This window comes from Idiotropiscis lumnitzeri, chromosome 6, assembly GCF_059441095.1.
Source record: "Idiotropiscis lumnitzeri isolate Australia: NSW breed Sydney's pygmy pipehorse chromosome 6, RoL_Ilum_1.0, whole genome shotgun sequence".
NCBI lineage: Eukaryota > Metazoa > Chordata > Actinopteri > Syngnathiformes > Syngnathidae > Idiotropiscis > Idiotropiscis lumnitzeri.
Window position 1 is genome coordinate 9,408,975 of NC_142396.1, and position 12,349 is coordinate 9,421,323.

Sequence of the window (12,349 nt, forward strand, 5' to 3'; positions counted from 1 at the left end):
CCTCATTGATATAGCACATTCACACATTTGATGTTGTTGTGTCAATTTACTAATTGGTCATTTTGAAATGAATTAGTGCACCTTCTCCTCACAAAGGGAACAACGTGCATTTTTTGACATGTTAATCAAGATGAAGTTCCAAGTGTGCCACATAACAGTGCTTTGTTATCTCCAATAAAAAGGTCATGTCTTTTCCAGTCTTTTATGGGTTTTTTTGTTTATTCAAAACTTATTTTCATGAAATTATGATGGAGTGAGTCACTAGCTAATAAAAACAGCCATTCAATTTCAAAGTGTGGACCTTTATAAAAGTATGACGGTGTTTACATGACTGTTAAATTTCTCAATGCATAATGCATGCGTCCCGAATGACAAATTTCAGACGTATGACGTTGACACCTGAGTGTGTAATTTTGTGCTGTGAATTACTGGCAAATATGTGTTCAATATTTCACTACTGTATGTGAATATTTGACTGCTCTGAATTTGTATTCTCTGCACTGACACATAATAGTGAACAGCGTGTGCACCCCCCATCCACAGATCACAGAGGGAGTTGTGATGACCCCATCCCAGAGGACCCTGCTGTTTTGCCTGCAAGGTAAAAAAACTGTGATACTAAGGTTTTTTTTTTTTTTCTTTCCATTTAATCACCGTGCTCCGCAGTTCACAGTGTTGCACGGGGAGGAGATAGCAATTATAACGCCCAACGTGCGGCCTGCTGCACTCCTGCCCGTGCGCTGGTGTGTTCCCCAGGGCGGCGCAGGGAGACGGGTGGCGGGGGCGCCATGAAAGGGAAACAAAATCCCCCCGTGGACATGCGGCGCTTATCACTGCGCACTTGAGCCAATGGTGCGCGCCATACGTCACTAGAGCATCCATTTGGGAGCGAAAGACTTTGAAAGGCGGCACAGACTGCTTTTGTATTTTCCGGCAAACGTCTGCGGTGGACTTCCCAAGTTTACCTTTCTGAATCTGATGACACTGCTTGGTACCCGGTGGTTTACTTTAAAATGCACTTGAACGTCTCGCCGTCCAGGTTTCACGTAGCAGTGCCTGTATTGTTTTTACGGAGTGGAGAGGATGCGGCATTATAATACAATATTGATATTTCCATAAATAAGTACCCACTCTCCCACAAACTGCATCCGTCAGACTTCTCCACAATGCGACGAACTAGCTCGGCAACTTTTCGTATCGTATCAACCCTACAAGGAATATTGTTGTTTATTGGCAAACATCCTGACACATCATCATGCACAATGAGGCGGCCATGAATAATTAATGTCCTCTCACACAAAATATTCACTCGCGCTCCAATAGTGTTTACTCCCCTGCAGTCATCCACACTGAGGATAACCTCTGCCGTTCTAAGGAGCTCAGCGCCCGCCGCACAATGCAGCAAAGTTACAAGAGGCACAGTAACAACATGAAAGCTGCAAGAAATAGATCAGTAAATACACCGCAGCACTGTTTAAAGAGTGCCTCAATAACACAGGGGCTTGTGTTTTGGGAGACAACGGGAAAAAATATTGCAGTATCTGGAGAAAATCCGTGGCTACACCTGCAAACAGGTGATAACAAAGCTTCCGCACCGTTTGGCTCTCAGGCGTTTGTTAACAAATCCAAAATGTAATTAAAATGTAATCCTGTGATACATATGAACTGACAACTGTGTTGTACAAGGTAAAAGCTGAAGGAACAAAGCCGATGTATATATATGGGCTAACCACATGCAAAAAAACAAACTCAAGTCATCTTTATTTATAGAGCACTTTAAAAACAACCACAGCTACATGCAAAATGCAAACAAAGACAAATAAATTAATAACACAACGGTTTTAAGTCATTGATTAACGTCCATTTTTTATTTTTATTTTGAAACAATTATTCCCAACATTAACCCTTTATTATCGCTACGAGCAATTTCTTTAATAACTTCTCAACATTTGAACACTGTTAATAATGAATATGTACAAAATGTAATAAACATTAATAGTAGCTTAATTTAAAATATCACCACATTGGCTTAATCTTTTTTTCTTTCTTCTTTATCTAACGAAAAAGAAAACCATGCCCAGCGTTAATCCTTTCAGGGGGGAATAAACCCAAGATGTAAAATTTTACGTTATATTCTAAATGTGCATTTCTTCTCTGGCAGCAAACATCGCCTGCTAATACAGCATGTTGCTGAACAATGCGCGACTTGCGCTTCAACGCCACTTCCGGTTCCTAACGAAAGCGGGTTGACGTATTCCGTTTAATTCCATGAACACAATATGAATCCGAGTGTCGTATTTTGAATAGTGATGGCACACACAATGTATTCTTGCAAAAAAGCATTTTCAGGCTTCGTTCCCCTAAGTCTTGCTCGAGGCCATGCGTGGCAGCTGTTTCAACTGTTTTGTTTTCGAGGCGTATTTTCTCTCAATATTTTCACGGAACGGGGAATGCACGGCTTTAGATTTCTACGTTATTTTGAAATTGCAAATAAGGCAAGGCAAATTCATTTCTATCGCACATAATGCAACTCAATATGCTCCAAAAAAGCAAAAGCAAAAATAAGCATTGTCTGAAAAAAAAAAAAGTGATGTTTGCACATAAGAGGTAACGTGATTTTCAGTCATTTAATTGACATACGTATGGTACTAACCAGAATTTAGAAAGTATATATACAGAAAGTAATGCATTCTAATTAGTCCAAAAACAAGAGTTTTTTAAATGTTTTTCCATTTTTGAGCACGTAAAATTGCGTGTGTCATGGGGATGTGAAAGCACAGTACCAGAAAATTATTTATAAATACAATATGGTGTTTAAATGTGTAAATCTGAATTATTTTTCAAGGCAAAAAAGCGAAATATTGATTATTTGATTGGGATTAAAAGCCGCATTGTTCATTCGATTGTAAAATAATTGTGAGCAAAGATCTCATCGTAATAATCGCAGTCTTTACCCTGTCTTGAGTCCACACGCGTTAAAGACGCCCTGCCTTTGTTTGGTGTGTTTATTTAGGCTCTGCACCAGCTGCTAACACATGTTTGCGTTGGGTTTGATTCACTGGCGTCAAAGATTTACGGTCGTCCTTTCGGATTCCAAATGTGGCCTATATTTATTTTCCGGCGCATGAATTATATTCTCACCACATGGCTGTTATTGCAGCTGAGTTTTCGCCTAAAACCAACGCACTTCCAAGTGAATGTCGGAGTGAGCGTAACCCATTTGGGTCGCGTAGACGGTGCACAGCTGAATATCAAGCTGCTGACTGATTGACTTATGGAAGCTGGTGCAGCCCTGGGGAGACGTCTTTGCGGGGGAACTGACACTCCCCTTGTAACCGTCTCGGAAGTCAATGCGATCACACTGTCAAACTCCAAACTTGCTTCCCGCGCGTCTTTCATTCCCCATCATCCACCCCCATCCCTCCTTCCTCGTCTCTGCATTCCAAATGATTCCCACAGCCTACAGCTACGAGCGCAGACTTTTAGCGCGCGTCCGCCGTAGACGGGAAGCGCGGGGGACGGGGGGCGCATCCTGGGCCGCGCTCACCAGGGAAAGTGACAGCCTGGATAATTGGCACTAATCAAGTGACTGCTTGTATTGAGAGAATGTCACTTTGGGCTCGGAGAAAGGAACGCCGTTGACCCATAGAGGTAGCGCCCAAGGCCCTCAAACTCTCCGACAATGTATTCCGTCAATCCAGCAAGTGGGACTGTCATCATCCAGCAGCGCAGTCGATCTTTGGTCAATATGCGAGGAAAAAGAAGAAGAAAGTCGGAGGGAAAGAAAAAAGAAACGGGGGAAGAGGGAGGCGGTGAGGCGGTGGTGGAGGGAGTCGTTTCCTATTCCACATGAAAACTAGGATGTTATGGAGAGCGCGCTACATTATTCTTTTTTAACATTTCTCTTACAGCGATGGCTTTGAATTACAGAGGACTTTTTTGTCGACAGCAAGTCGGAGATGAATCAAAAATTCATCTGAAGAAGTTGTGCGCAGGGCGAGCAGAATGTACCTCTGGTGGAACCAACATTTGCAAAAGTTCTATCTCCTTAAGCAATTATTAGCGGTGATAGTTTGACATGTGCAAGAGTTGTCAACAACTCACTTTAAACAAAGTACAAAGCAGAAATAAACAGTGCCCTGGGCAAAATTAACTTAGGGGACGAGCCACCTCATGAATTATAAATGACCATATTGCAGTGAGTGGATCCTACCAGGAGGCCTCATTCACTGGGAGAGACTAACCTATTTTCAACACATTTGAAAGTCAAGTGACAACCAGCGCCAAAGAATGCAGTTCAGGGGAAGATCAGTCTGTTATTTAGTAAACGACTTGTGTAATTTCTAAATTGTGCCAAACTAACCGTGGAGCGCCCTCGGGGGTTTGAGTCATCTGCTCGACACGTTTGCCTCCTAACTGCCATTCACGTGCAAATTAATTCCCCTCGCGGAGCGCGTTTTAATCCATCTCATTAGCAAAGTGGCCTATAGATAAAAGCCCATGTTTTATCTTTTTAATCCGCGCCTCCCTAATGCTGCCTGGAAATAATTGAAATGATGTCAACACCAATCGCCAATCTGGGAGTCGAAGTCATTTTGACAAATTGTTCACCGACTTTAATTTGTCCTCTTTGCGGCTACCCGCCCCGTCACGAAAGAGCTTCCGATCTCTCGAGAAGTTTGAACTCCTCCACCGGTTCGGGTTATTCCTTGTTACATACCTTCGGAGTATTTCCTTTGTCACAATTCTCAAGGTGGAGTCACGGCACATCTCCTGACCCGAGACGACAAAGAGAAGGGACCGAAAAAGCTCCCTCGATGCGGCAACGCCAGCAGTCTGTCTGGTCAACATTGATTAAAAAGATGGCGCCGTGTCCTGACGAGGGACTTTGTGACTTTGCGCGCCCTCCGGGCTCCATCTCGACGAGGTGCTGAGATGTCTGGATTGGCAGCTCTCTGGATGATCGAATCGCTGGAGAACCCAGCGAACGTCAACTGTTCACATTCCCTGTAGAACGAGAGCCGCTTGCATACTGAAGGCTTGACTGTGGAGAAAATTGACGCACAAAGTCAATTAAACAGAGCACTCGGGCGGAATTTTACAGCGATGAGATTCAAAATGAAGAAGCTAATGCCACTATGTGTGCATCGGGACATTTATTTAGAAATGGGGCATTTTCAAAACGCTTCAGTTTGTCAAATGAGGAGGAAGTCGGACCACAGCGCGGTGGCATTTTTATTTATTTGCTTCCAATTTATCTTGGCCTGGCACTGTATTAAGCCGCACAAACATGCCTGATTTATTCTAAAAGCTTCACAAGGAAAATGAAATGTTTAGCAGATTCAGCAATGTAGGTAAACGCAATTGCTCTGTTTCTTCAACCTGGTCGCTTGCTGTCAGGTCGAATTTTTGCGGCTCGATCATGAAAATCGATTTCTAAAAAAGGCCTTGCCATTTTTTCAGTTTTCTTACAAATTTGAAGCAACACGTAAGCAGTGAAAGGACGGGAAGAGGTGGCAGGATCGCAGTCATCATCAAGCTAGGGAATTCATCGTACATCATATCTTGGATGTTTTTTTGTGTGTGTTGTGAGAAATTTTAACGAGATACTGTAATGCCGCCACATGTGGGCAAGGAAAGCATGATGCATTTTTAGTCGTTCCTTAACAGGACGAGCAGACAAACACACAAATACAAAAACACTTGCGAGGACAAAATAACATTTTAAAAAAGATTTTTTTTAAATGGTCCATATCTCAAGTAAGCGTTTAGGAGGCCATATATGGCAATGAATGTGATCTTGATTGAGTTCATTTGCTGAAATTCCCATCCCGAATTGCGATAGGCAAGCCAAGGCAAGAGAATGGCGTTTTATTTATATAACACATTTCATACACGCGGCAATTCAAGTTGCTTCACACAAGCATAGACACAACACCTACAAGCATTTACAAACACAGCCGTTCACGACATTCAAAAGCAAAGAGAAAACAAAAGTCGCTTAAATAAATGACAAAAATGTACATTGACAACATTTAAACACATTAACAGAAAACTTTTAAAAACATTTTAACCTAGAGAAATAAAAGTGTGTGACTAAAATATCTAAAAGAAAAAAATGTTTAGAGCACCTTAGTCAAAGGTTTGAGAAAAAAAGTACAATTTTTAACATGGATTTAAAAGAAGTTTCGCTCGGCAGCTTATTCCATTTGTGTGCAGCAAAACACCTAAATGCAGCTTCATTGTGTTTACGTTAAACTCTGGGCTCCATTAATTGACCAACGTCTGCAAACCTCAGCGCCCTATTGGGCTTCTATTCAGTGAAAATTTCTTGAATGTATTCGGGAGCCAAGCCATTTTTGACCAACAGCGGAATTTTAAAATCTATTCTGCAGGCTAATTGGTAGCAAGTGTAAAGCCTTTAAGACTGGAGTAATGTCAAAAAATAATTGCTTCTCATCACAACACAATAAAGCGAGCACTCCACGAGCACCATGTCGCCGAAGAGCCCGGTCTGACTCTCAGCAGTCACCGTTGCCAACATACCTCCTCCTTTGCCATTTGTTTTTATTTTCTCACAATTTGGGAGTTTATGCACCGCACGAATGGTTGTTCGTCATCTTCAAACGACCAGTTAAGGCAGCCCTCTGCACCATCGTTACACACACGCGCACAGTGGGAAGACAACGCTGTGATCCAGCTCTGCAAACACGGTGATTGGCAGGTGGATGGCACAAAGTGCGATTCGAGCGCAGCTTCACACGTTAATTGTAGTTGCAGTGAAAGGATGTTAACCAATATATGTTCAATGCTCCCTTTTTAGACGCACTTCTGAAGAGTCACTCTTCAGAGCGTGGCAGTGTTGCGTGAGCCGCGCCGCTGTCGTTTTTTGGGGAGACTTGAAGTGCCTTTTTTAGTTGGCGCGTCATTGCGGAACAACATTCCCCCCAGCTGTTTATTGGCAGCAAAGTCAACTAAAATAACTTCAGTTTGTTTTGAATTGAAAGTCTTGCTAAATGAAAATAAACAGCACTGCAGCTATGCGCTGCACAATCGTCTTTCTCCTCCAAATATATTTACTTTTTCACCTTTTACACATCAATGGTCCGTGTTCTATTAGGATTTGGCTGTTCTGACAAGGTCAAGACTTCTTTCAGGCCCCTGGACATGTACCGCATGAGGCTTTGTTGTATTCCAGGGCGTGATTAGGGGGGGGGCCTCCGTTTGCAAGTCTATGCTGATGTGAAGAACACAGGATTTGGTGTGGAACTTTACAGATGAAAGTAGCACGGCTGTGATAAAAGAGAAATGCACATCATGCTGCATCACATTAGCAAGGTAGAGTTACTTGCACCGACTCATAATTGTCCCAACGTGCCTCGGAGGTACGCAGACGTGTGCGTGGGACACCCAAAATCCTTGTCCCTTGTTTTGCATAATTCAGCTTTGCATTGGCTGGGGTGAGGGCGGTGGGTGCAGGTGTTACTGAGCTCCCCACTGTCTTCAAGTCATTTTGTTTATCATTCAAATGAAAACCTTGTTCCATTATCCATGAGGGAGCAGGGAGTAATGTGTTAATGTCCTCCTCTAATCTGACAGCCCGCTGCCCCGTGTCTCAGATGATGAGAGACAAAAGAGGAGCAGAGGGAGGCAAAAGCAGGTAATTACCTTCATACCTACACTTATGCTCGCCTCAGCCTTCATAGTTGTGTGTAATTAGGCCAGCCAGGTCACAGTCACATGAGGGCAAGCCTGATTGAAGTGTGAGGTGTCAAACAGACACAAGTGGGCGGGAGTAGGAGGTGCAAGGCGGCCGCTTTGGTCCCCACGTTTGTGTTTTTGCTGCCATAATACACACACGCATACACACACACACACACACACACACGGGGTCCCTTTCTTTTATGACGCTATGTGTGATTGATTATTTAATGGAAGACTCCCCAGCCTGAACGTGAGCGCTAGCCGGCAAATAAAGTCAAACAACAAGGGAGCACAAGGGTCTGAGGGAGGGGAAGATCTCCAGATGCTTTTGAAGTTAGTCGGAGTAGCCAAAGGCGACTAACTCCTCACTTTTTCATATCCAGCTTTTTAATATTTCTTCCCCGTTATAATGATGATCTTCCTATCCCTGGGTAAAGTTCTTCTTTGCTTTTTTTTTTTTTTTTTTTGCCAGAGAGGATTTTTTTCCTCATCTTTGAAATAAATTGTCAGTATAAATTTAGTCTCTTAGTTTAGAGTCTTAGAGACCAGCACATGAATTTGTGCACATTGATGACTTGCTACCTACATCCAACATGTTATGAACGTCTACATCAGGGATGGGCAACTTGCGGCCAGCGGGTCAAATGGGGCTACACTCGATTAAATTTTTGAAAATAAAGTTTTAATTTGAAATAACAATAACGACTCGATTGCAGACAACACTCACCAGCGCCTACAACCCCAAGCCTGTAGCTGTGCATCAGTCGAAGACACCGTGTGTCATGGCTCGGGAAAAAGGATCATATATTCACCAAATTTAAACAAAACTATCTTTTTAGTTTGAAATATTGTAAAGTTATGAAATATTGCAACATCAGTCACCACTGTAACATTAATCTCAAAAGTACACCAAAAAATAGCAAACAGAACCGTTGACATTTCGTTTGAAGTGCATGAGGAGTTACTAAATGTGTGTCCTCCAAAAAACGTGGATACAGTCAACGCTTGATAGTGTGACGAACGTGTATGATGTTTTGGAGACAAATGACATTCACCATGCAGAGGGGGACACGCCCGTGACTAGCTTACTAGGCTATACTGCACAGTGTTCATGTTGATGAGTGAGGCGGCCTATTCATTTGTAACTTTGCACAAGCAAAAAAAATAATTAAAAAAAATCAAATATTGATGATAACAGTGGAGACAGAAAACAACACAATGAAAACCAAATGAGCTGTCATTTCAACATGTGGAAGTGTTGAAGACCCAACAATCAAAGTGGTGCAGAGTCCCACAAATAATGACCAGCGTCTCATCACATTGCCTCAATTACCAGGCCGAGCCTCGCACTCACAATTGCAGCCCCTAAGGCCAAGACAATGTACCTGCGCCTCTTTTTGCTCCTCCGGTGTAGTGCGCAGGCTGCACTTGAAAGTAGCGCACTGTCTGGAATGTGACACTTGTCACATGTGACATTTGTCAGACCATCAGAAAAGCGCAAGAACAATCACCAACCGTGACACCCAGAAAGATGTGAATGTCACATTTACTGCAACGCTTGCCAATAAATTTCGTTTTTTTAAAGGCGAAGTCAACGCAGGACAATTCTTTGCAATACAATGTTCTATACTCCTTCACGAGTCTAAATATGGCATTCTGGTTAATAACTAGAAAATGCAATTCCTGGAGAAATTGCGTGTGAAGGCGGAAAGGCTGGAATCTTTTTTGTGGAATGATTTTGAATGAGACTGAATGACATTGAATGATTTTGAATGACACTGAATGTTTTTGAATGATATTGAATGACTCTGAAATATTGAATGAGGTTGAATGAATTTGAATCATAGTGAATGAAATTGAATGATTTGAATGACAGTGAATTATATTGAATCATCATGAATGAAATAGAAAAAAATATTGAATAATGTTGAAAAATATTGAATAATGTTGAAAAATATTGAATAATGTTGAATTATAGTGAATGACATCGAATGAAAATGGGGAAAGGCAGTGATTAATGGAATTGAATGATATTAAATCAACGTGAATAAAGTTGAATGATATTAAATCAAAGCTAATAATATGAAAACTGAATAAGTTTAAATCATTTTAAATGGAAGTAAATAACATTGAACAACTTCCGGGTTCGTGACGTCACTTCCGGTCAAAATACGTCACTTCCTGTTTCGTGCCGTCACTTCCGGTCAAAAATACGTCACTTCCTGTTTCGTGACGTCACTTCCGGTTTCGTGACGTCGCCCCGATTTCGTGACGTCACTTCCGGGTTCATGACGTCACTTCCGGCCAAAATACGTCACTTCCGGTTCCGTGACGTCACCCCCGATTTCGTGACGTCACTTCCGGTTTCGTGACGCCACTCCATGTCAAAATATGTCACTTCCGGTTTCGTGACGTCACTTCCGGTTTCGTGACGCCACTCCCGGTAAAAACACGCCACTTCCGGTTTCGTGACGCCATTTCCGGTTTCGTGACGTCACTTCCGGTCAAAATACGTCACTCCCGGGCTACGTCACTTCCGGTCAAAACGCGTCACTTCCGGTTCCGCGACGTCACTTCCGGTCAAAATACATCACTTCCGATTTCGTGACGTCACTTCCGGTTTCGTGACGTCACTTCCGGTTCTGCGACGCCACTTCCGGTTTCGTGACGTCACCTTCTGTCAAAATACACCACTTCCGGTTTCGTGACGCCACTTCCGGTTTTGTGACGTCACTTCCGGTTTCGTGACGTCACTTCGGGTCAAAATATGCCACTTCCGGTTTCGTGACGACACTTCCGGTTTCGTGACGTCACTTCTGGTCAAAATGCGCCACTTCCGGTTTCGTGCCGTCACTTCCGGTCAAAATACGTCACTTCCGGTTTCGCGACGTCACTTCCGGTCAAAAATACGTCACTTCCGGTCTCGTGACGCCACTTCCGGTTTCGTGGCTTCTAAAACTTCTTGTAAAGAAAATTTTGCGGTTGACGGTCTCTTTAGAAAAAGTTGTCAAATAAGTACTGAAAAGAAAAAAAAAGACAATGCGATGTTGCGTGTTCATAGCTGTAATACAGTGTTATGAGAATAAAGTCCGAAGGTAAAAATATGAGTGTCAATAAATAAATGTAGTGACGTAAATAAAAAATATCAACTTTATATTGTAATAATATTAATAATATTAATATTAATCATTTCTAATAATAATGGCATTGTTTTATGACTTCATTTTCATTGCATTGTGATTGGGTTTTGTTTTTATGTGTTGAACGAATTCGAGTATTTCGAGGATATCTATATATACTTAATTCTATATAAGAAGTAGCTGTGCGAAAAATGTCTTTCCTCTAATGGGACACAAACCGTAATACCTTCTAAAATTGTCACTACACAAGAAAAGGAAGTTCTTCAAAATGGGAAATCACATTTGTTTACAATCTGTGCAGTCCACGCTTTCATCATATTTGCTTAGATCTTATCGCAGATTGTGTACGTGTACACTTCCCATGGATATTGCATCGTATTTATTAAATGTTGCGTTTTTTTTGGCGCGGGCAGGAGCAGCAACAGCTCTGGGTCAAAAGCTGTTCTTCAGTCTGCTTGTGTGTGCTGAGCTGAGGGCTTTTGGAACGTCTGTCTAATGGCACCAGTTCAAAGAGGGTTACTTGAAAAAGAAATCCTTTTTTTTTTTTTCCCCATCCCGAATTTATGGTAATAACATGTCCTAATTAACCTTTACGTCTTTGCGACTAGGATAAAAAAAAGAATGCAATTTTGAGGCCAAAGAAAGAAATATTTGACCCCTTACATGGGTAATATTAAGGTTATTGACTTTGGTGGCTTTTGATGCGTATTAACGCCATAGAGTGGCCAAGTCAGAGTCTAGACCTCAACCCAGTATAAAACCGTTTGAGGTAGCTGACGTTTTGATTTTCCGAGTGGGTGGTCAAGAAGTGTGAATTGAAAGCTACTTAGTAGGTACACAATGAGAAGGGCTCCCAGTTTGAGATCCACTTATGGAATAAGATATTTGCTCGGATTACCTTTAGGATCGTGTAAAGTAAATTTAAATATTTGCTTCCCTGCTCAAGATGCTGCCTCCATCATCCGACCTCGGATATACGGCAGATGATGGATGGATGGAGATTGATTTTCACATTTGACGATAATGTGTATAAATATTGAGAACAAGATTGTCCTCAGGTCACGCCATTGAGACTTTACGATGCCCGAGTCTCGTCCGCCATTTTGTCTGCAGCCCCATCGTCTGTTCTTCTCGCTCTGCCAATGACGATGGAAACAAAGCTGGATATCATGAAAAAAGTCGGAGAAAGGTGAGACGCCGACGTACATCGGATATTTATTTAGTGATTTAGGCGGTATTAAAGCATGAATTCCGATTTACGTGCAAACACTCGCCAGTCCCTTGTGTCAACTAATGTTAAACGATTTTCCAGTATTTACAAGAACCTTTCCTAATTTTGGGGGGTTGCTAAATCAACGCCAAGAGACACTTCAAAAACATATGGCTTCTAAAAATCCACTGGCGGGGCAACTTGAGAGTGCCTCGTTATGAGCCGTCAGTGATCACGTTCCGCAAACAAAGACAGTAGAGGAGCTGGGAAAATATTTTTTTTTAAAATTCAAACT

General features: G+C 42.1%; 1 long non-coding RNA gene across 1 annotated transcript in view; it reads left to right on the plus strand.

Moving 5' to 3' along the window:
• LOC148335135 (uncharacterized) overlaps positions 1-12,349 on the plus strand; it is a 67,945-nt gene that overhangs the window by 49,240 nt on the left and 6,356 nt on the right. The window contains exon 5 of the long non-coding RNA XR_015844078.1: positions 544-601. This is a non-coding gene — a long non-coding RNA (uncharacterized LOC148335135). The remainder of the gene's footprint in view (positions 1-543; positions 602-12,349) is intronic.